At 44.7% G+C, this 23447-nt stretch overlaps 1 protein-coding gene and 1 pseudogene across 3 annotated transcripts in view; one reads left to right on the plus strand and one right to left on the minus strand.

Annotated features, from left to right (window-relative positions):
- LOC126184933 (glycine receptor subunit alpha-2) overlaps positions 1-23447 on the plus strand; it is a 476927-nt gene that overhangs the window by 254007 nt on the left and 199473 nt on the right. The gene's annotated exons all lie outside the window — the stretch shown is intronic.
- Positions 5404-5521, minus strand: LOC126185902 (5S ribosomal RNA; annotated as a pseudogene).

Genomic DNA, 23447 nt, shown 5'->3' on the forward strand with positions numbered 1-23447 from the left:
GTTGTGGTCTTCAGTCCTGAGACTGGTTTGATGCAGCTCTCCATGCTACTCTATCCTGTGCAAGCTTCTTCATCTCCCAGTATGTACTGCAACCTACATCCTTCTGAATCTGCTTAGTGTATTCATCTCTTGGTTTCCCTCTACGATTTTTACCCTCCACACTGCCCTCCAATACAAAATTGGTGATCCCTTGAGCCTCAAAACATGTCCTACCAACCGATCCCTTCTTCTAGTCAAGTTGTGCCACAAACTTCTCTTCTCCCCAATCCTATTCAATACTTCCTCATTAGTTACGTGATCTACCCACTTTGTCTTCAGCATTCTTCTGTAGCACCACATTTCGAAAGCTTCTATTCTCTTCTTGTCCAAACTAGTTATCGTCCATGTTTCACTTCCATACATGGCTACACTCCATACAAATACTTTCAGAAATGACTTCCTGACACTTAAATCTATACTCAATGTTAACAAATTCCTCTTCTTGAGAAACGCTTTCCTTGCAATTGCCAGTCTACATTTTATATCCCCTCTACTTCGACCATCATCGGTTATTTTACTCCCCAAATAGCAAAACTCCTTTACTACTTTAAGTGTCTCATTTCCTAATCTAATTCCCTCAGCATCACCCGACTTAATTTGACTACATTCCATTATCCTCGTTTTGCTTTTGTTGATGTTCATCTTATATCCTCCTTTCAAGACACTGTCCATTCCGTTCAATTGCTCTTCCAAGTCCTTTGCTGTCTCTGACAGAATTACAATGTCATCGGCGAACCTCAAAGTTTTTACTTCTTCTCCATGAATTTTAATACCTACTCCGAATTTTTCTTTTGTTTCCTTTACTGCTTGCTCAATATACAGATTGAATAACATCGGGGAGAGGCTACAACCCTGTCTTACTCCTTTCCCAACCACTGCTTCCCTTTCATGCCCCTCGACTCTTATAACTGCCATCTGGTTTCTGTACAAACTGTAAATAGCCTTTCGCTCCCTGTATTTTACCCCTGCCACCTTCAGAATTTGAAAGAGAGTATTCCAATTAACATTGTCAATAGCTTTCTCTAAGTCTACAAATGCTAGAAACGTAGGTTTGCCTTTTCTTAATCTTTCTTCTAAGATAAGTCGTAAGGTCAGTATTGCCTCACGTGTTCCAACATTTCTACGGAATCCAAACTGATCTTCCCAGAGGTCGGCTTCTACCAGTTTTTCCATTCGTCTGTAAAGAATTCGCGTTAGTATTTTGCAGCTGTGACTTATTAAACTGATAGTTCGAAAAAATACATACACATCATTATTCAGCAAAATTTATGAAGTGTGTGGCGGAGGGCACCATGTATTAAGGTTTCTTAGCGTCCCATTCACGGATTGCGCATGGGAAGAGTGAATCCTTGTAAACCTCTGGGCGACCAGTTATTTGCTTACTTTTTATATCGTGTTTCATCGAGAGCCGGTCAGTTAGCAATCTGTAACATTTCTGTTTTACTGTCTCGCCATTATACCCGCCTGTCATCACTCGATCTCTCTTCTTTGTATACGCTCAATGTCCGTTAATAATCAGAACTGGTACGGGTCCCATATTCATGTATAGGTCATACTAATGGTTTGTATGCAATCTCTTTTGTGCACAAACTGCAATAGCCTACCAATAACCACTGTCTGCTCTTTTCTTTATGTACCATTCTGCTTATGTAGTCGTTCCACTTATCTATAAACATATTTTCAAATATTCGTATGAAATGCTAACTGTAGCTGATACTGAAGACAAAGACCGCCACGTTTGCACGTTTCAAGAATTGCACTACTCTTCATTGTCCCATAGTACGAGCACCTTGCCAGGTTTTGCTTGGAGGTCCCGTTACTTGTAGTTGGAATGTTCGCTCCCTACTACATTTATGTCCATCGATCTTGGTTTCCACCCGCTACATGGTGACCCGCCCAGTTTCTGTCATGCAGCGACCCAGAATATACACTACTGGCCATTAAAAATGCTACACCAAGAAGAAATGCAGATGATAAACGGGTATTCATTGGACAAATATATTATACTAGAACTGACATGTGATAACATTTTCACGCATTTTGGGTGCATAGATCCTGAGAAATCAGTACCTGGAACAACCACCTCTGGCCGTAATAACGGCCTTGATACGCCTGGGCATTAAGTCAAACAGAGCTTGGATGGCGTGTACAGGTACAGCTGCCCTTGCAGCTTCAATACGATACCACAGTTCATTAAGAGTAGTGACTGGCGCATTGTGACGAGCCAGTCGCTCGGCCACCATTGACCAGACGTTTTCAGTTGGAGAGAGATCTGGAGAATGTGCTGGCCAGGGCAGCAGTCGAACTTTTTCTGTATCCAGAAAGGCCCGTACAGGACCTGCAACATGCAGTCGTGCATTATCCTGCTCAAATGTAGGGTTTCGCAGGGATCGAATGAAGCGTAGAGCCACGGGTCGTAACACATCTGAAATGTAACGTCCACTGTTCAAAGTGCCATCAATGCGAACAAGAGGTGACCGAGACTTGTAACCAATGGCACCCCATACCATCACGCCGGGTGATACGCCAGTATGGCGATGACGAATACACGCTTCCAATGTGCGTTCACCGCGAAGTCGCCAAACGCGGATGCGACCGTCATGATGCTGTAAACAGAACCTGGATTCATCCGAAAAAATGACATTTTGCCATTCGTGCACCCAGATTCGTCGTTGAGTACACATCCTATCTGTGATGCGGCGTCAAGGGTAACCGCAGCCATGGTATCCGAGCTGGTAGTCCATGCTGCTGCAAACGTCGTCGAAGTGTTCGTGCAGATGGTTTTTGTCTTGCGAACGTCCTCATCTGTTGACTCAGGGATCGAGACGTGGCTGCACGATCCGTTACAGCCATGCGGATAAGATACCTGTCATCTCGACTGGTAGTGATACGCGGCCGTTGGGATCCAGCACGGCGTTCCATATTATCCTCCTGAACCCACCGATTCCATATTCTGCTAACAGTCATTGGATCTCGACCAACGCGAGCAGCAATGTCGCGATACGATAAACCGCAATCGCGATAGGCTACAATCGGACATTTATCAAAGTCGGAAACGTGATGGTACTCATTTCTCCTCCTTACACGAGGCATCACAACAACGTTTCACCAGGCAACGCCGGTCACCTGCTGTTTGTGTATGAGGAAACGGTTGGAAACTTTCCTCGTGTCAGCACGTTGTAGGTGTCGCCATCGGCGCCAACCTTGTGTGAATGCTCTGAAAAGCTAATCATTTGCATATCACAGCATCTTCTTCCTGCTGGTTAAATTTCGCGTCTGTAGCACGTCATCTTCGTGGTGTAGCAATTTTAATGGCCAGTAGTGTATTACTGCAATTTTTATAGAATATAATTTTCTCATGATAACTTCATAATCTGCGAAATAAACTGAGATTGCAATTAATACTATCCGCTGAATCATTAATGTATAACTTGAGTGGCACATACGAGAGCATGCTGAAAAGTAATGTCTTCGAATTCTGGTGTGAAAACTCTTACAGCTCTTTAAATAAAACATACGTCATTAACATTCTGCATCTTTATTCTTCATATCTACATATTTGCAGCCCTCTGCCAGTAGAGGGCTCCGAATTGTACCGTGTAACATGGCGATGTGTAACGTAACTATGTCGGTGCGTGAGGGGTAGAGTATTGTAACCAAGTTTCGAGTTCGCAACGTTCGTGCAACAAGGAGCGCCCACTCCTTCAGCTCGACATTGCCATACAACACACGAGCGCTGCCACATCCGCTGCAATCCGACGACTTGGGTTCACTGTCATAGATCATCCTCACACAGCCCCGACTTCGCCCCATCCGGTTTCAAAACTTAAGAAACAACTTCGAGGACTTCACTTTGGTAGTGATGAGGCGGTACAATCAGAGGTGAGGTTGTGACTCGGTCAACAACGTCAAACATTCTACAGTGACGGTATCAACAAACTAGTTTCTCGTAGGCTCTAACATCTGAGGTCATCAGTCCCCTAGACTTAGAACTACTTAAACCTATAACCTAAGGACTTCACACACAGCCATGCCCGAGGCAGGATTCGAACCTGCAACCGGAGCAGCGGTGCGGTTCCGGACTGAAGCACCTAGAACCGCTCGGCCACAGCTTTCTCGTTGGGTTAAACGTGTTCGTCGCCAGGGTGACTATGTTGAGAAATAAATATTAAGTCATGAAGAATAAAGATGTAGAATGTTAATGACATTTCTTTTGTTTAAAAAGCTGTAAGAGTTTTCACATAAAGAAATTTCGGAATCATTACTTTCCACCACGCCCTCGTATCTGTGCTGAATCCACGGTATGTTATGGCTAAGAGTGGAATTGATTCACTTGCAGCGTCTAGACGGGGTTTTCAGTGGGGTCTGAGACCTTTTTATCAGTTCAAGTAACCGTATGTATAGTCACATGTTATGTTTATCTATTCAACTTCTGTTTCGAGAGCTGAACTTGTGTTATCAACAGTTACATCGTTTGCGTTTCATCAAAGCTTTGTTTATTTCGGTCTCACTCACACGTTATATAGACATAATTACGATGGATTTCGACTTGAGACAGTCTAACTGCAACGTCTCAGCTCAGGTAGGCATGTCTGATCTCGTGCTGCATATCGTCATGTCTTCGATGCTTGACTATCTAGCTGCCTTAAGATGACGTTTAGAAGTCGAAAGCCATAAGCCACCTGTCTATGTTACGCGATTGTGTATGTAACGACTAAGACTTTCATATCGAGTTTAGCTCTCGGTTTCGTTACCGTTAGAAAAATAGAAAAGCTGACACCATTCGTTATTTATTATTTATCGTGTGACACGCAAACTACAGGGGTAGCACAAAAATGTGGAAATACGGCGAGGAATGGACGCTTGATCATAAATGCAGATGATATCCAAGCCTGCATGTTACGCTGTTGTATTTGACCACGAATGGAGCCTGTGCCCTTTGCTCAACACATTACAAGTGCCAGTCGTGACTGGGACAGTGTTCTGTGTAGTTGCGACTGCATTATGCAGGAGGTAAGTGAATGCTTCGAACGTGGTCAAATTGTTGGTATTCGTAAGGTGGGTGCTTTCGTAACCAAGATACCCAAAGTGTTTCAAGAGGCACCGTATCAAAGATTTATGCCGTATAGAGGGAAAGTGGAAGAACATCATCTGCTAAGTCACGACGTAGACGAACGTGTGTGTTAAGTGATCATTGCGAAATACCGGTTTGTGCCCTCCTCAACTGAGGATGAGGATAGGAGGAGCGTCTGGTCAGCACACTGCTCTCCCAGTCGTTATGACGGTTTTCTTTGACCGTAGCCGCTACTTATCGGTCGAGTAGCTCCTCAATTGGCATCACGAGGATGAGTGCACCCAGAAATATGGCAACTGCGCATGACGGCCCAGATGGTCACCCATCCTAGTGCCGGCCACGCCCGAAAGCGCTAAACTTCGGTGATCTGATGGGAACCGGTGTATCCACTGTGGTAAGGCCGTTGCCAACTGCGTGAAAGGTAGTTACTAATTACAAATCAAAAGCTTGGTCCAGATAAATTCCAATACTTTTAACGATTCTTAGTTTGCACAAACCGATAAAGGACATTGCAAGATTTCTAAGGGAGCACACAACAAAACATCGAAGTGAGACATGAAAATAATTATCAAGGGCAAAGAAAGGCATGAAAAAGACAATTTAAGAAGAAAACGGGTTCAATGAAAATCAACTTCCTGAAGTACTAATACCGCGCAAGATAGCCGCGAAATGAAACCAATGTTGGATTGTTGTGACAGAAATATAAAATGAGATCACATGCAACCGTGCCTGTCCGCTTAGTCATGAAAAGCCAGTCGCATGGTCTTAGCCGCCTTGCCACGGTTCGCGCTGCTCCCCCCGTCGGAGGTTCGATCCCTCCCTCGAACATGGCTGTGTATTGTCCTTAGCATGAGTTAGTTTAAGTAGTGTGTAAGCCTAGCTACCGATGACCCCAGCAGTTTGGTCCCATAGGAAAAATGGTTCAAATGGCTGTAAGCACTATGGGACTTAGCATCTGAAGTCATCAGTCCCCTAGACTTAGAACTACTTAAACCTAACTAACCTAAGGACAACACACACATCCATGCCCGAGGCAGGATTCGAACCTGCAGTAGCGTGGTTCCGAATTGGGTCCCATAGGAACTTACCACAAATTTCCAATTTCCGTGAAAGGCCATATGAATTTTAATGAAGCGGGTGAAACATTTAACTTAGTTCAGCCCTAACCAGCCAATGCTTCTAGATATTCTCACTTATCTCCATGTAGACGAGTATACTGAGTGTTGCAGATGGATGTTTCGCCCCAGTTTGCTCTACAAATGAACTCACTCTGTCTGTGTGTAAGTCTGCCACTAAGGACGTCTGCGCAAAGGCGTCTGTTACCAGAGCGCCGTTGGGATGAAGTTTCCTACCACAATGAAATCTGCTGTCAGGATGCTGATACGAAAATGATTGCCTGCTACTCGGCTGAGTTCTTTCATGACAATGAAAAGCATCAGTCTCCCAGCTTGCTCTGCTCTGAGTCGCGCTACGGTCGCAGGTTCGAATCCTGCCTCGGGCACGGATGTGTGTGATGCCTTTAGGTTAGTTAGGTTTAATTAGTTCTAAGTTCTAGGAGACCGATGACCTCATAAGTTAAGTCGCATAGTGCTCAGAGCCATTTTTGCTCTGAGTCGTCGTCGAAACAACATCGCCAACCCGTGCGGGGTAGCCGCGCGGTCTTGGGCGCCTTGCCACGGTCCGTGCGGCTCCTCCCGTCGGGGGTTCGAGTCCTCCCTCGGGCATGGGTGTGTGTTTTCTCCATAAATTAGTTTAAGTTAGCTTCAGTAGTGTGTAGGCTTAGGGACCGATGACCTAAGTAGTTTGCTCCCATAAAACCTTACCACAAATTTTCCAAACATCGCCAACCGATGAGCACAAAGTTAGCTTGGCGCTATCCAATAGTGTAATTCTTACACGTTGTTAAATTCCTCCTCTGTGCACAGCATAAAAATCGTCCCTTAATCGTTCGCTGTCCTGTTTGCACCATTCCGAGAATCACAGGGAAGCAGGCATACGCCAGAGCCTCGTGTTTTTAACTACCAATACAGGGTCATCTCTCGAAAAAATTTTGGACAGCAGTCAGTGACCGCCATTTCTTAGCTGTCTTTTTCAGAACTCCCAAGTTGCAGCTTTCACGACCGTCATGTTTCTCCTTATTCCACTTGCCTTCCACGAACTCGATGGCCAACGCACAATGCCTTTTGCAGAAAGTGCATTGCCGGAAGGGATACATATAAAACGCCCAATATTGTGAGAGGTGGGTATCTATCTCTTTAGTGTATTCATTGGATCTTTGTGTTGTCCCCCGCTTTCAAAATGTCTCGGAAGAAGACTGCTGCATCTGCCTACGTGCTAGGGAGACAATGCGGTTCCGATTACATGCTTTGCGCAGCCACGAGCGCCTCCTTCCTGGTTCGACATCATACCTCCATTGGTCCTACGATTGTTCTCAGTTCACGGCAGTCGCGGTCGGTCTCTTTCGCGGGAATGGTCGTTTACAGTTCACTTTGGCCGGTCTCGTTCCCACCCCGGTCTCCTTCCTCGGTCTAACTGCTCAGTTCCTCGTTCCTGCCTCTGACTAACTCGGCCAGTTTCGTTCTTTTTTGGGAAGCCATCCGGAGTTTAACTCTTTTATAATTGTATAACTTACATAAAAATTAAGTTGTGTATAATATATAAATATTTTTCAGGCAACAGAAAAAGATATCTGCTTATCTCTTCGTTGTTTTGGTCAACTGTAGTACATATTTTTATCACTAGGCAAGGTGTTTTCTTTTCTTTGACCAATTAAATGAGCAATTACTGCTTTTTTTTAATAGATTGTCATCTGCCTGATTTAATAACTAGTGTTTAAGATAACAATTAATAATTTTTTAATTTTAGAGCAAGAAAGTTTATATAAAACTTAACGATTTTCGCATTTCTTCCAAAAATATAACATGACACTTAGGCTTTTATTTTTCAAGTTGGTTCTTTTCTTTGTGGTACCACCTAGTTTGATATCTTAGTACAAAAACAAGAGTTGTGCAGTATTTCGGTACCTCTCCATTTAAAAAATCGTAGAGTGACAGGATACCGTATTTATTTTTTATCTAAAAACAATTGTTCGGAAGTAGCTTTTTAACGAAATATTTTTTCTTGCAACTTAATTATTAATACCGTATTGCTGCATTACCTTTAATGATACAGCCTATAAATGTACTATTTACTTACCATTTGAGGCACATATGACGAGAAAATTACTCTTTGTTCTTCAATTAAATCTCTTTTTGCCCAGGAACCTTATCTGAAATATTTATAATTTCCGTTACCCGTTTTTTTAATTATTTATTGCAGTGTTCCATGAGCCTGACTCCTGTCTGAGCTGGATAAATTACAACCTTTAGTTTACTAACTAGGTGTAGAGTGTTCATGAGATTTCATTTTTACGTCACTGTGAAGAACCTGTCTTAAGGAACTTGTCAGTCAAATATGATATGTTTAAAGATACTCTTACTGTCTTAGAAAGGAACTGTTAAGTCATATTAGTCATACTTTTTTGAATTTGATCGATTCATACTTGAAGCCTTACATGTTTTCGTATTTTGATTCTGCTTAATGATTCATTGTAGTGACTTTTTTTCGGTTTTGATTCAAAGGTTGATTTTTTCGTCTTTGATTCAGAATAGCGAGGCGTCAGAACGGGATACGGGAACCATAAATGATTTTTCAGTTTCTGTAAAGTCACACGTGGTGTATCACTATCGATGATCTGATATACGTATAGAAAGTTTCGAAAGAATTCTGAAATCCAAATATGATGGTTTGGCTTCTCAAGCGGCACAAGATCATGCTTAGATTTACATACTGGTAAGAAAAATACGAACAGAACAAACTGCAGACCCTTCCTGTGGTCGTAATTCAACTTTATCACGGAACACAAACTTTTCAATACACATATGGCTTTCGCCATCCACCTTGATGATGGATCAGCCTTAAACTACTAGTGAACTTCAATTCTCTTTTATTTTCAGATACATATGCATATAAAATTTGCCTTTTAAGTACAGTAATAGGTGTTTAAAGAATTTTTGACTTTTATATTCGTTTAAACTAGTAGTTAACTTTAATTTTATTTTATTTTCAGGTACATAGGCATATGAAATTTGCATTTTAAGTACATTAACACGTGTTTAATGAAATGTTGACTTTCATATTCGCTTCACTCTGGTCTGTTAATGGTTGCCAATGTTCGCTCAGAAGTTTCTCTTTCTCAAATAACAAAAGATTGATTTCATGCGGGAACCTTGGTTCTCGTTTCAATTGATCAAAAACTGGTTATCTTTTTCGACTGTAAAGATCTTCAAGTCAATGATGTGTGCTATGTCGTGAAGATTTTGAAAAAAAAGTCTTGTTTCCTTTCACTTAGGAAGTTTCGACAATCTCCGAGCATATTTTTGTAGTTGTCTCCGTTGGTGATACAAAGCTTCTAATTGTAGTATTCGTTGCTCTATTCTGATAGCACAATATTCAGCAAATCTAGAAATATGGAATCACTTTGAGATCCCCTGTCGATATCACTCATTACTTTATGAGAATAATATTTTCTAAATCCGTGCTGACTATGCCCAAGGAAATTCATGTGTATATGTTCGAAAATCAGACTGCAAATCAATGCCAGTAATATGGCTCTGCAATTCAACGGATTGCTTCTATTTCCCTTCTTGCGTATTGTTGTAACCTGTGCAATTTCTCAGTCTTTAGGTGCAGACCTTTCGTCGAGCGAGCGGTTGTATATGAATGCTAGAAATAGATTTATTTTATCAGCATACTCCCAAAGGGACCAAATTCGTAAACAATGTGGGCCGGAGGAATTCACTTTCTACTTTCAGATTCACTGAACGTTTCTCGCATTGCTCTCCTTTAACTCATTTTCGCTCGGTTTAGCTTTTGTTTGTCAACTATGCTTTGACTTCGATTAAGTGAAGCTCTCTTTGCATTCGTAGCGACTTTCTAATACGGTTGTTTTCCCAGAAGGAACGTCGCAATGGCTGCTGCAGGGTGGTGGAGTCCTGGCCAGAGCTGCACTGCGGCACGCACTCGAGTACGCTCTCCCGCAGTGGCCAGCCGCGGCATCTCGAGACGAAAGGGCGGCTTGCTCGCCATGCGGGGGACGTGTGAATAAGAAAGCTGTGACGCAGGCGTCGGCTCTCGAGCGCGCGTGCCGTATCGCGGCCATCTCCCCGCGCTCGCCGCCGGCGCTCCTGTTCGGGCCGCGCTCCAGAACGGTCGGCTAATTCGCTGTCAACCGAGCCAGACTGCGATCAGCTCACTCTCCACGGGAAGCCGCAGAATGGCACAGTGACAGATAGCTGGAGAGAAATACACAGCTGGGGTCGCCTTAGGCTTATGCTGGGCAATCCGACGACCGAGAGGCGGCAAGTCCTCTATTTTTTCCTGTTCGGTCCACGCTCAAAAAGGGATGTGTAATTCGATGCCAACCGAGCCAGAGTATGATCAGCTCACTTTCCACTGGAAACCGTAGAAATGCGCAGTGACTGATAGCTGGCAGGAAATACACACCTGAAGTCACCTTAGACTTGTGCTGGGCAATTCGATGACCGAAAAATGGCAAGTTCTCGATTGCAACGTGTCTCCAGTTCTCTCGAGAACTAACCCGAGTATTTGAATATCACATGCGGGAACGAGAGTTTCTGTTTCACGTTGCGGATCGCCCTGTGTGGGCAGCAGTCGAGACCAGAACGAAAACAGTCGTTGGCTATTTGTCCTCAGGCACAGACCTACTGAAACTATTCATATTTTTAAATACGTCAATTTCCCAGCTTTTTAGTCAGTTTATGGTGGATAATATAGCATGAAAACTAACGGTCTCGAAAATGGCAAGTAATTCCACTTTGCAGGTTCATTCCTGACAGATGGACCGGCTATAAAAAACACTCCAGACAGCTAAAGGCAAGACAGAAAGCCAAGACGTTCCACTGAAGAAAAAAAGGAAGATTCACCTTACCCAAAAGTAGGTGAAAAAGGCAGAAGCAAACAACATTTTACCCAATTTACACACTTGGATGACCATCGCGTGCAGTTTTGCTGTATCATTCACAATAATGAGTGAAGTTCTAATAATGAAGAGAGCACGATTTGATTTTACATCGCGTATATTAAAAAGTTGTCAGAGTTGTTGAAGTTTGTTTGTGTTGTAGTTCTTACATCAGTTGCAGCAGATATGTTTCCTAAATCTCGGGACATACGCATTCAAAATGATGTATTTCTCTGACATCAATTTCTCTGAGGTTACTCTATAGCCACATGGACTAGTAAGCACTGATTTAGAGAAATTAATATTAACTAGGACCTTGCCTAGTACAGAGGTGCGGGCCTCCTGCATCGTCCCCTACGCTCCTCAGTGTATGGGACCTCATCATCATCATCAATATTATTAAATGAAAATTCATATACATTGTTACTACCAAAATCCTAGGCATCTACGGGATGTTAAAACTAAAGTATTTGTTGTTGTATTTGTTGGGAGAGGACGTAGGGAGGGGTGAAAGCTGCTTTCGAAATGGATGAGCTAAACTGGAAGTAGACTACGAACTGAACACAATAAAAGAACTTGGTGGGGTCGTATGTAACAGTTTCAGTCCCTTCCCCCACCACAGTGGCCAAAGATAAAATGTATTTTGAAAATCACCTTACATCACGAGGACACTGAGACCCCCAGCAGAACTGAGTCCTGGGATCATGTCTGGTTGTTCTAGTAAAAGTGCTCATTTCTGATTGTGTATTTGTTTCCGTCTGTTTCCAGCTGCTTCTTATTACGTGAACTTCGGCAACAGATTTCAGTTGGTTGTTTATTTTTTAAAAAAGGAAGTTGCATTGAAAACTATTTAAAAAAAAAACATTAGTAGTCATTTATATTTTGTATTGAACTGACATAACCAAATAGAATTCCGCTGAAAAAAATCCATTAATTTCGCTGCAAATCCTTCGAAAGACACACGGTGGGTTACTTAATTTCGGAGATCGTACTAATTGTGACTATCTTCCATAGGCGGTGGTCAACAGCATGTAAAAATTTTAGAAAATGCGTAACACCATGCTGTCTATAATAATGTTACTTTATTTTGCTACCCGTTGAACCATCATCAACGGCAGGAAAATTATCACAGGTGTATCAAATGTCATACATGCTCTGACATGTTACCACAGGGAACCATAATTGTAAAGAAGATCAAAAATTGTGACAAGATTAAATTGTGATATTTTAATCTTGCCACAGTTTAATAAGCTACCACAGAAAATCAAAAGTTGTGGCAAGATTAAAATGCCATATTTTAATTTTGTCACAATTTAATAAGCTACCACAGAAAACGATAATTTCCAAGAAATCAAAATTGTGACAAGATTAAAATATGATGGCACGTCATAAAGTAACATTATTACAGACAGCACTGTGTTATCTATTTTCTATGATTGATGTCAATTACAAAAAAGATAAAGTTACAGCGGCAATGCGAGACTTTAATAAGCAAAAGGATAATTTTTTTACCAAATAATTTTCTTGAAATCGAATGAAATAGACTGCGTACCAAAGAAAAAATGCTAATCAAAAATAGTGCTCTTTTTCATAGAAAAAATTAAATATCCGAAAAACTAATTTCAGAATCGGATGTATCTTCGTTTCACTTACATAAAACTATTTTCATTTGAGGCACAGTAAATGACACGAAGTCTCACATTTTGAATACAGGCAAATACTCATCCGAGCAGTGAGAACAATTTGCTATGTGCTTGAAGCCTATGGTGCCCGTAGCAGCCACGATGCACTCAAAGTACGTGCGAGGCACGTCGCCACATGTGAGCGACGGTGCACATAGTACTACTTTGGACAAGTAATGGTTCATATTTCAAGAATACGGCTCTAAAAACTGTTGTTCATGTTATTTATTTAATTTTAGTTGTTTATGCTGGTGATTATAGATGGTAAAGGTACTCTGTGGCCACCCTATGGGTTATATACCGTCTTTTGCGGTTTTTGGTTTTCTACAGCTCGCAAAAGCGAATCTACACAACGTGAAACGATAATGTATTTAGTGTCAGTGAAGTGCAGTATGCTAAAAATCCAACACCTGCGTATAGAAGAACATTAAGAATGAAGTACGAAACAAAAAATCGTGAAGAGTAATTGTGATTTAATACTATTCGATAGTAGTAATTCAAAACATGGGAACTGTTTTCTATCTTGACGAACAGATTTCTAAGAAAAATCATAATGTTACGATGACCGCTGGAGATAGTTCGAAATAAAGCAAAACCCGTATGGTCGAAAGAAGTCTTTTATCACAGTCGTGAGAGACGGTATATAACAAATATTATTTGTATTATGATGACTGCGAAAGAGAAGCTTAAAACACAAAAGACAACGTGGAATCTACCTATCCGCACACATCTTCTGTCTCCAAGATATCGTGTTTAAGTAAATAGCAAGCTGCATTCCCCACAAGTTGTTTTTGGTGAGCCTGTAGTGATTTTTCGAGGGAATCTTCTTTTCTTCCTGAAACGTCACAACATTCTATCTTAGAATACGCACTACGATCACTCTCCATATATGGACTAGTAGAAATAAACCGCCCAGCTTCAAAGTGTTGTAAATGGTGCCTTGAGGAGGAAACTGAGGATAGGCATCCATGTCTGGAGACCTCATCTAACTTCGCTACAGAACGTCAAAGTTACAGATATCTTCGGCAGCAAACGCGACAATGTACAGTGTCATAACGCTCACTTAGCTCCACGCAATAGACTTGACAGAAAATGTTTCAGATGGCTCTGAGCGCTATGGGACTTAACATCTGAGGTCATCAGTCCCCTAGAACTTAGAACTACTTAAACCTAAATAACTTAAGGACATCACATCACACACCCATGCCCGAGGCAGGATTCGAACCTGCGACCGTAGCGGTCGCGCGGTTTCAGACTGAAACGCCTAGAACCGCTCGGCCACTGCGGCCGGCGCTGGATAGCAGTCAGGAAGTTAGGCGGCGTCGAACGCGACCACACCCGCGTCATTATCGCTGCACGCTGTGGAGCGCGCACACACACACACACACACACACACACACAGACATACACATACACACACATGTTTGCTGATGAGAGGGTGGGCTAGCGGCAGGCGTTGTCCCTCTAACTCCGGCATCCTGAAGCATTATACGATATTGCAGTGCCTGTGTTATTTTGATTACAATGTAAAGTTCCTTTGGACATACACGCTTGTCAAAAGGAACATGCACTGCGGCGACTACAGCCGTTATAGAATACATTAAATGTATTCGCATTTGCGAATAAGAACAACAAATTTCAAGTAAACGTCTGACCTGTACGGGAATATATATATTGGATTCACGAGTACGGATCATAGACGCATGGTTGACGACATATGGAAGATTGGGGGTGGCTGTGCGTCGTGCACGGATAGTCAACTGGTAATGCGACCGTTCGCGATATTCTACAAGAACATACGTTACCCGTTTCGGTCATATCACATGACGATCATATGACTCATGGCATCCTTAGAAGATGGTAGGTGGAGCACTCTTCTCAGCTGCTGTGATGTCAACTTGACAGCAAGACGCATTAAAAGAGTTGTAACTTCGTTGTCGTCTTACACACAACCTGTAAAAGAGATTGTTCAATGATTTGAAATAAAGGACGTACACATATGATGTGATATTAGCAATGAATTAAGTAAACAGTATTCTAAATAGGGATGAACAAGGCACCCAGAGTATAGTTTGGTTGATCACAACGCTCTACATACTACTTTGGACAAATTTCAAATTAACATTACAGTTCCCCATCAAATCTGCATCTACATGACTGCTGTGCAGTTGGCACTTAAGTGTTTGGCAGAGTGTTCATCGAAGCATCTTCAGACTATTCCTCTACCGTCCCACTCTGGAACAGTAAGCGGGAAAACTGGACGTTTAAATCTTTCCGTGCGAGGTTTGATTTCTCTTACTTTATTACGATGATTATTTCTCCCTATGTAGGTGTATGTCAACAAAATATTTTCTTATACAGAGGAGAAATTTTGTGAATGAAATTTCGTGAAAAGATCACGCTGCAACGAAAAACGTCTATGTTTTAATGATTGCCACCCCAACTCGTGTATTATCTCCCTGATACTCTCTTCCTCGTTTCGTGATAATAGAAAACGAAGTTCCGTTCTTTGAACGTTTTCGACGTCCTGTAATCCTATATGGCAAGGATCCCACACCGCGCAGCGGTACTCTAGCAAGCGACGGACAAGTGTAGCGTAGGCAATCTCATTAGTAGATATCTTGAATCCTCTAACTGTTCTGCCAATAAAACGCAAACTTTGGTTCGCCTTCTCTGTAACATTTTCTATGCCATGGTTCCAATTTAAATTATTCATTATTTTATTCTCTAGGTATTGAGTTTAATTTGTATTAATTATCGTGCAAGCGAAATTTAAGGGATTTCTTAAGTACTCATTTGGATGACTTATATTCCATGTTTACATTCCAGGCTACTAACGGTGCTCAGTGTGACGACGAACTGCATTCAAGACAGCGTGGAACCGTACTAGAGATACCGGTTCACAATCGTTCGCAGGACTTTCCGAAAAGATGGACCGTGAAATGGTCAGCTGTCGTGACACAAAAAAAAAAGTTCAAATGGCTCTGAGCATTATGGGACTTAACTTCTAAGGTCATCAGTCCCCTAGAACTTAGAACTACTTAAACCTAACTAACCTGAGGACATCACACACATCCATGCCCGAGGCAGGATTCGAACCTGCGACCTAGCTAGCGGTCGCGCGCTTCCAGACTGTAGCGCCAGAACCGCTCGGCCAACCGGCCTGCTGTCGTGACACAGCTCGTCACTGCTTGAAGATCGCACGTTGCGTCCACAGTTCTGTCAAGGAAACAGTAACTTCTTCCAAAATTTATGGCACAGTTGGCCGTCAGCTTCTCCAAAGAGCAGTTCCCTAATCGCTAGTTAATTCTAACGTCCGAATCACGTTCTTCAACTCCGGTGCGGAAAGAGAACCTCTCCGTATTCCTTTAATGCGTCTACACTCGCGAAGAGCGCATCACTATTGCTGTTGTTTTGACGAAACGGCTTTACGAATATAGTTCAAATGGCTCTGAGCACTATGGGACTTAACAACTGAGGTCATTAGTCCCCTAGAACTTAGAACTACTTAAACCTAACTAACCTGAGAACATCACACACATCCATGCCCGAGGCAGGATTCGAACCTGCGACCGTAGCGGTCTCGCGGTTCCGGACTGTAGCGCCTAGAACCGCTTGGCCACTCCGGCCGGCTGTCGTGACACAGCTCGTCACTGCTTGAAGATCACACGTTGCGTCCACAGTTCTCAGTCATGGAAACAGTAACTTCTTCCAAAATTTATGGCGCAGTTGGCCGTCAGCTTCTCCAAAGAGCAGTTCCCCAATCGCTAGTTAATTCTAACGTCCGAATCACGTTCTTCAACTCCGGTGCGGAAAGAGAACCTCTCCGTATTCCTTTAATGCGCCTACACTCGCGAAGAGCGCATCACTATTGCTGTTGTTTTGTTGAAATGGCTTTACGAATATAGTTCAAATGGCTCTGAGCACTATGGGACTTAACAACTGAGGTCATTAGTCCCCTAGAACTTAGAACTACTTAAACCTAACTAACCTAAGGACATCACACACATCCATGCCCGAGGCAGGATTCGAACCTGCGACCGTTGCAGGCGCGCGGTTCCAGACTGAAGCGCCTAGAACCGCTCGGCCACACCGGCCGGCTTCGAATATAGTCCTGCTCAGCTTTTCCAGACCCATGTTGACTGCCTGCACTCTGGTTTCATCCCTACGTCGCCGTACCAGTACCGGCGCCTAATGGCAAGTCTTGACACTAACATTATTAACAACGCGAATCTTGCAGCACACAGTCTGAACATCGTTCCTATACAGGTGTCTCACGTAGCGGAAGTTTAATTATATCCTCCACGTAAATCATGATATTATGATGGCTTTACTAGATGAAAAGCCTCGAGGGTTTAGCCGAGCGGTCTGAGGCGTTGCAGTCATGGACTGTACGGCTGGTCGCGGCGGAGGTTCGAGTCCTCCCTCGGGCATGGTTGTGTGTGTTTGTCCTTAGGATAATTTAGGTTAAGTAGTGTGTAAGTTTAGGGACTTATGACCTTAGCAGTTAAGTCCCATAAGATTTCACACATATTTTTGAACTAGACGGTAAACGATAGCACCATCTGCAAACAGTCTAAAGGGCTGCACAGAGTGTCTCCTAAATCGTTTATACATAAATATGGAATCAATCTGAGATCCGCTATCGACGTCATCAGTTCCTTCATAAGAATGAACAACTAGTTGTGTTTAATAAGAACGACATTTTCTGAATCCGTGCTGACTATGTGTCAATAGCTCGTTTTCTTCGAGGTAATTCGCAGTGCTCCAACACAGTAAATGTTCAAAATTCTACTTCAAAACGACGTCAGTGAAAGGGTTCTATGATCCAGTGTATTACTCCTATTTACTCTCTTGGGTATTGGTGAGGCCTGTGTAACCTTCTAGTCTTTAGGTGCGGATCTTTTGTAGAGCGCGTGATTGTAAGTAATTGCTAAGTATGAAGCTATTAAATCAGCATAGACGGCCCATTTGGAACACACACCGCACAAAAATGAGCGGTTGTTGATACTACCTGCATAAATACAGAATGAGATGGTAATGGGAGGGTATTGATGAATCTAGCGATGTATTCTAGCTCAGGAAAAACTGTGTTCTTTGATACAGGTAGCTGAGGTTAGTGGAATTTGGAAGCTAAGTCAGGTACTGCAAAGAGATACTGTAGACAAATGAGACTTATAAATCCACTTAGAGTGTAGCGTATCGTGTATTACAGGAGAGGTGGTTTTCGGAGTTGCACGCCAGCAGTCGTTATAAATACACATACAGTACCATGGAGGGGGGCCATAGCGGTTGCACACTCTCTTCTTTGATGGGGCTATGGGGAACGCAGTTGTGTGATTAATTAGAACAATTACAATGTGAGGCATTTTTTCCTAAAAGATCTAGAGATCTTTTTATTCAGTTACCACTTGCTCACACAGTTTCATCTGGCATATGTGACTCTTATCACTGACTGGGTTTTATTTACACCTACATCTACATCTACATGATTACTTTGGATTTCACAATTAAATGCCTGGCAAGGGTTCGTCGAACCATCTTCAAGCTATTTCCCCGGGTTCGATTCCCGGCGGGGTCAGGGATTTTCACCTGCCTCGAGATGACTGGGTGTTTGTGTTGTCCTCATCATTTCATCATCATCCAAGAAAGTGGTGAAATTGGACTGAGCAAAGGTTGGGAAATTGTACGGGCGCTGATAACCACGCAGTTGAGCGCCCCACAAACCAAACATCATCATCATCATCATCATCAAGCTATTTCTTTACTATTCCACTCTTGAACAGCGCGCGGGATAAGCTAATACTTAAATCTTTCTGTACGAGCACTTATTTCTCTTAATTTATTATGATGATCATTTCTCCCCATGGAGATGGATGATGACAAAATATTTTCACACTGTGAATAGAAGGTAGGTAATTGAAATTTCATGAGAAGATCTTGTCGGAGGCAAAAACGCCTTTTTTGTAATGATTACCACCCCAACTCGCGTATCATATCCTTGACACTCTACATCTATATCCATGCTCCTCAAGCCACCTGACGGTGTGTAGCGGAGGGTACCTTGAGTACCTCTATCGGTTCTCCCTTCTATTCCAGTCTCGTATTGTTCATGTAAAGAAAGATTTTCGGTATGCCTCTGTGTTGGCTCTAATGTCTCTGATTTTACCCTCGTGGTCTCTTCGCGAGATATACGTAGGAGGGAGCAATATACTGCTTGACTCCTCGGTGAAGGTATGTTCTCGAAACTTCAACAAAAGCCCGTACCGAGCTACCGGGCGTCTCTCTTGCAGAGTCTTCCACTGGAGTTTATCTATCATCTCCGTAACGCTTTCGCGATTACTAAATGATCCTGTAACGAAGCACGCTGCTCTCCGTTGGATCTTCTCTATCTCTTCTATCAACCCTATCTGGTACGGATCCCACACCGGTGAGCAGTATTCAAGCAGTGGGCGAACAAGTGTACTGTATGTGAATCTTCAGGTTTTGGCGGCGCAAAGACTGTTCCACTAAGTTAAATAAGAAATATCTGGAGTTCAGAACATGTTTAAATAAAGCTGAAATCTCTTTGTCAAAACTTCTTTCAATAAGTTGTAGAGATTCTGGAAGGGGAACCTTTGTAAATAAAGCCACCACATCAGAACTAACTAATATATCAGACGGGTTCATTTTCAATGATTTCAGTTTACTAATGAAGTCAGCCGACTTTCTTATGTGGTGAGTACATTTTCCCACAAGAGGCCTCGACAATGATGCCAGATGTTTGGCAACGTCATAGGTCGGAGAGCCTATGTTACTCACTATGGGGCGTAGAGGAACATCTTTCTTGTGGACCTTTGGTAGACCATAAAGTCTAGGAAGCACCGGACCACTTGGTTTCAATCTCCGAACAACTTCTGGTGGAAAGGGAGAATCATTCAGAAGCGAAACAGTTTTCTTCGCCATTCGATTAGTGGGATCCCTCCTGATCTTCCGGTACATGCTATCACTCAATAAATTGTACATTTTATCATGGTATTTGTCCCGAGACAAAGAGATTTCAGCTTTATTTAAACATGTTCTGACCTCCACATATTTCTTATTTAACAACGAATTTTTTGAACAGACGGACGGAGTCGCCATGGGTAGTCCCTTATCTCCTCTGGTGGCCAATTTATTTATGGAGGACTTCGAGGAGAAGGCGCTTGAATCTGCTGACTTGAAACCCACGGTATGTTGGAGGTATGTTGATGATACCTTTGTAGTTTGGCCCCATGGTGAAGACAACTTGCAAGACTTCTTAAGACATCTGAACTCCCTCCACGATCAAATAAAGTTCATAATGGAAACTGAAAAGGAGGGATGCCTTCCATTCTTGGATGTTTTGGTTCGGCGCAGAGAGGATGGCACTTTGGGACATGAAGTGTATAGGAAGTCGACACACACCGATCTGTATTTACGTGCAAATAGCTGCCACCATCCTGCCCAGACAATGAGTGTTCTCCGAACTTTGACTCACAGAGCGCATATTATTTCTGACGAAAGCAGTCTGCAAGATGAACTTTCCAACTTACAAAGAGTGTTTGAAGACAATGGGTACTCTCCACAACAAATACAGAGGGCGTTGAAAATGAAATCGAAAGAGGCCACAAAGAAAGCAGAAGAAGACGAAGAAACCTTTAAATCGATGGCCTTCCTGCCATATGTGGGTAGCCTCTCATCAAAAATAGGACGCACTCTCGGTAGACACAAAGTAAAAGTGATTTTCCGTCCTCCACCTAAGACAGCTGCACTCGTGGGCTCCGTCAAAGATGATTTGCTGCTCCGAAAATCTGGAGTTTACAAAATTCCATGTGAATGTGGCCTTTCTTACATCGGACAAACAACTCGTACTGTCCAAGAAAGATGTACAGAACACCAGAGGTACACACGACTTTTACAACCTAACAAGTCGGCAGTGGCAGAGCACTGTATTGATAATGGTCACAGTATGTTGTATGACAACGTCGAAATTTTGGCAACTACATCGTCCTTTTGGGACTCGATAGTAAAGGAGGCAATTGAAATTCGCTTGACGACGAACTTAATTAATAGAGATAGTGGTTTCAATCTTGATAAATCCTGGAATCCGGCACTTGCTGTGATAAACTCGCAAGGACGTCGTCACAGTGCAGCTCACCGTGATATATCGATATGCCAACAAAGATCAACTGCAGAGTCATAGATACAACTCGCGCATTATGCACGTCTCTGCCGCCGACCAACGTCTCTGGCGCATTTGCATCTGTGGCCGTATGCGCAGTCGCGCGGTACAACAGTATAAAGGGACGAAGCGATCACTGGAGCGGCATCTCCGGCGGTACTCCGCAAGGATACCGCCCTTCGATTGTGCCGTTCCAGCACTAATCGAAGCGCTAGGTTTTCAGGTGCCAGCCAGCCAGCCAGCCCGCCGAGCAGCAGCAGTGCAGCCGTGCAGCAGCAGCAGCAGCAGCGGTCCCGGGCGGCAGCAGCGGTCCAGCCGGCAGCAGCCAGCCAGCCCTCCAGCAGCAGCGGTCCAGCCAGCCTACCCTCCAGCAGCAGCAGCAGCAGTCCAGCCAGCCAGCCAGCCCTCCAGCCAACCCTCCAGCAGCAGCAGCGGCGGCCCCGGCCCCGGCCCCGTCCGCGGCAGCAGCAGCAGGTGCGGCATTCCTGCCAGCCGTCGTCGGCGTCAGCGTCAGCGTCAACGCCAGCGCCAGCAGCGTGGGACTCTGGTCTTCATCCGTCTTCGTCTTCATCCGTCTTCGTCTTCGTCTTCCTTCGTCTTCGTCTGTCCTCAGTTTTATCCTTTCCTTTCGTCCTGCGCATTTTTGTTTCTCCCTGTCGTCATGTCAGCCCCCACCTCCACTACCACTACCACCACAGCCATAGTTTATACTTCCCCCTCCGCCGCCACCACCACCATCACATGATGTGCCCAGTCACACCCCCTTCTTCCCATCCCTCCTCTTCTCACTCCCCCTTCGCCCTCGCTCTTTGTCGCCCCCTCTCCAGCTTCTTCCTCCCGCTCCTCTCCCTCTGATCCTTTCCCCCCACTCCCCCAGCCTGTCACTGCAGCTCCAGCTAGGGTGGTGGCCCGTCGGGCCACTGCCCATGCCCAACTCTCCCCCACCGCCTTCGCCTTCACCGCCACCACCATCGCCGTCGCCGTCGCCTTCACCGTCACCATCTCCGGCGCCGACTGCTGCGTCCACGCCGGGACCTGCCCCTTCCCACCACCTCCCTATAGCTCCTGTCCCTCATGTCACCACCCACCCTTCTGCCGCCGTTAAACGCCCTAGTGGCACCACCACCTCCTCCGCTCCCAAAAAGGTCCCGCCCCGTCCTCCTTCCCCCCCCCCCCAGGTTGCCATGGATGTCTCCCCGCCTGGCGCTGCTCCCTCCGCCGCCTCCTCCTCCTCCCCCCCCTCTTTATACAAATACCTCCTCTCCCATCCCGATCCTTCCCTTCTCAAGGCCCGGAATCTCTCCCTCCTCCTCCGCCAACACTTCCCTGGTGCCCCCATCTCTCTCCTCACTCCCAGACAGGATTCCATTCTCATCTCCTCCCCCAGCCCAACACTCCATATTGACATCCTCTCCCGCCTCCCCATCACCCGTTTTGGCCCCAACGCCTCCCTCACACCTGCTCCTTCTCCATCTCCTACCCACCAACCCCAACTCCCACGTCGCCCGCCGACCCTCACCACCGTGATCACTCGGCTCAGTCCATCGATCACGGAGGAGGAGGTGTTGGCGGAGCTCAAGGCGCATCCCATGCTGGAGGTGCGGGCGGTCCGCTGCACTTTCAACTCGGCCGGCCCCACCTGACTTATGCGGGTTTTCTCCGAGGACGCCCCCTCCATTGACCGTCTCCTGAAGGAGGGTGCCCTCCTCTTCAACCAGCGCTATAAGGTCGATCCCTCCCGTTCCCCTCCTCAATCCCTGCACTGCCAGAGGTGTCTGCACTAAAACGCACACCGAACAGCTGAGTGCCGCGAGACTCCACCTGCCCGCATTGTAGGCAAGCGCACTTCCTCCGGCAGTGCCCTAACCTTCAATCCCTCCCTCCTGCAATACCTGCAAACTCCCCCATCCCACCTACTCCCAAAAATGTAAAGCCTGACCCCTCCGACCACTCCTGAACTCACCGTCCCTGTCCATCCTCTGGACGCCCCCACCCCTCCTCGCAATTCCCCCCCCCTGAGGACATCATCAGGTTCCTCACCATTGTCCTACAAAACGTCCACCCTTTCCAGCGCCCTCACACCCTGCAACAGGTCTCCCTCGCTGCCCGTTCCATTTTCCACTTAAAAATGTATGCCACCTACTCCAACAACCAGGCCCATTTCACCTTCTCCCGTCTTGGCACCCTTCCCTGTCATGGCGCGACAACACCGTATCCTTTTCAACAACATCCGCTCCCTTCCCGCCAACAAGAACCTCTTCCTACACACCCTTGCCACCCACCGTGTGGATGCCTTCCTCCTCAATGAAACCTTCCTCCAACCCCACCACACCATCCACACTTCGCCCTACCTCCTTCACTGCTCCAATAATCCCCTCCAGATTGCGCGTGGCGGAGTTGCCATTGGTCACCACCGCCAGATCCCCGTTCGGCTCCAACCTCTCCTTCTCG

This window comes from Schistocerca cancellata, chromosome 4 (genome assembly GCF_023864275.1).
Source record: "Schistocerca cancellata isolate TAMUIC-IGC-003103 chromosome 4, iqSchCanc2.1, whole genome shotgun sequence".
Taxonomy (NCBI): domain Eukaryota; kingdom Metazoa; phylum Arthropoda; class Insecta; order Orthoptera; family Acrididae; genus Schistocerca; species Schistocerca cancellata.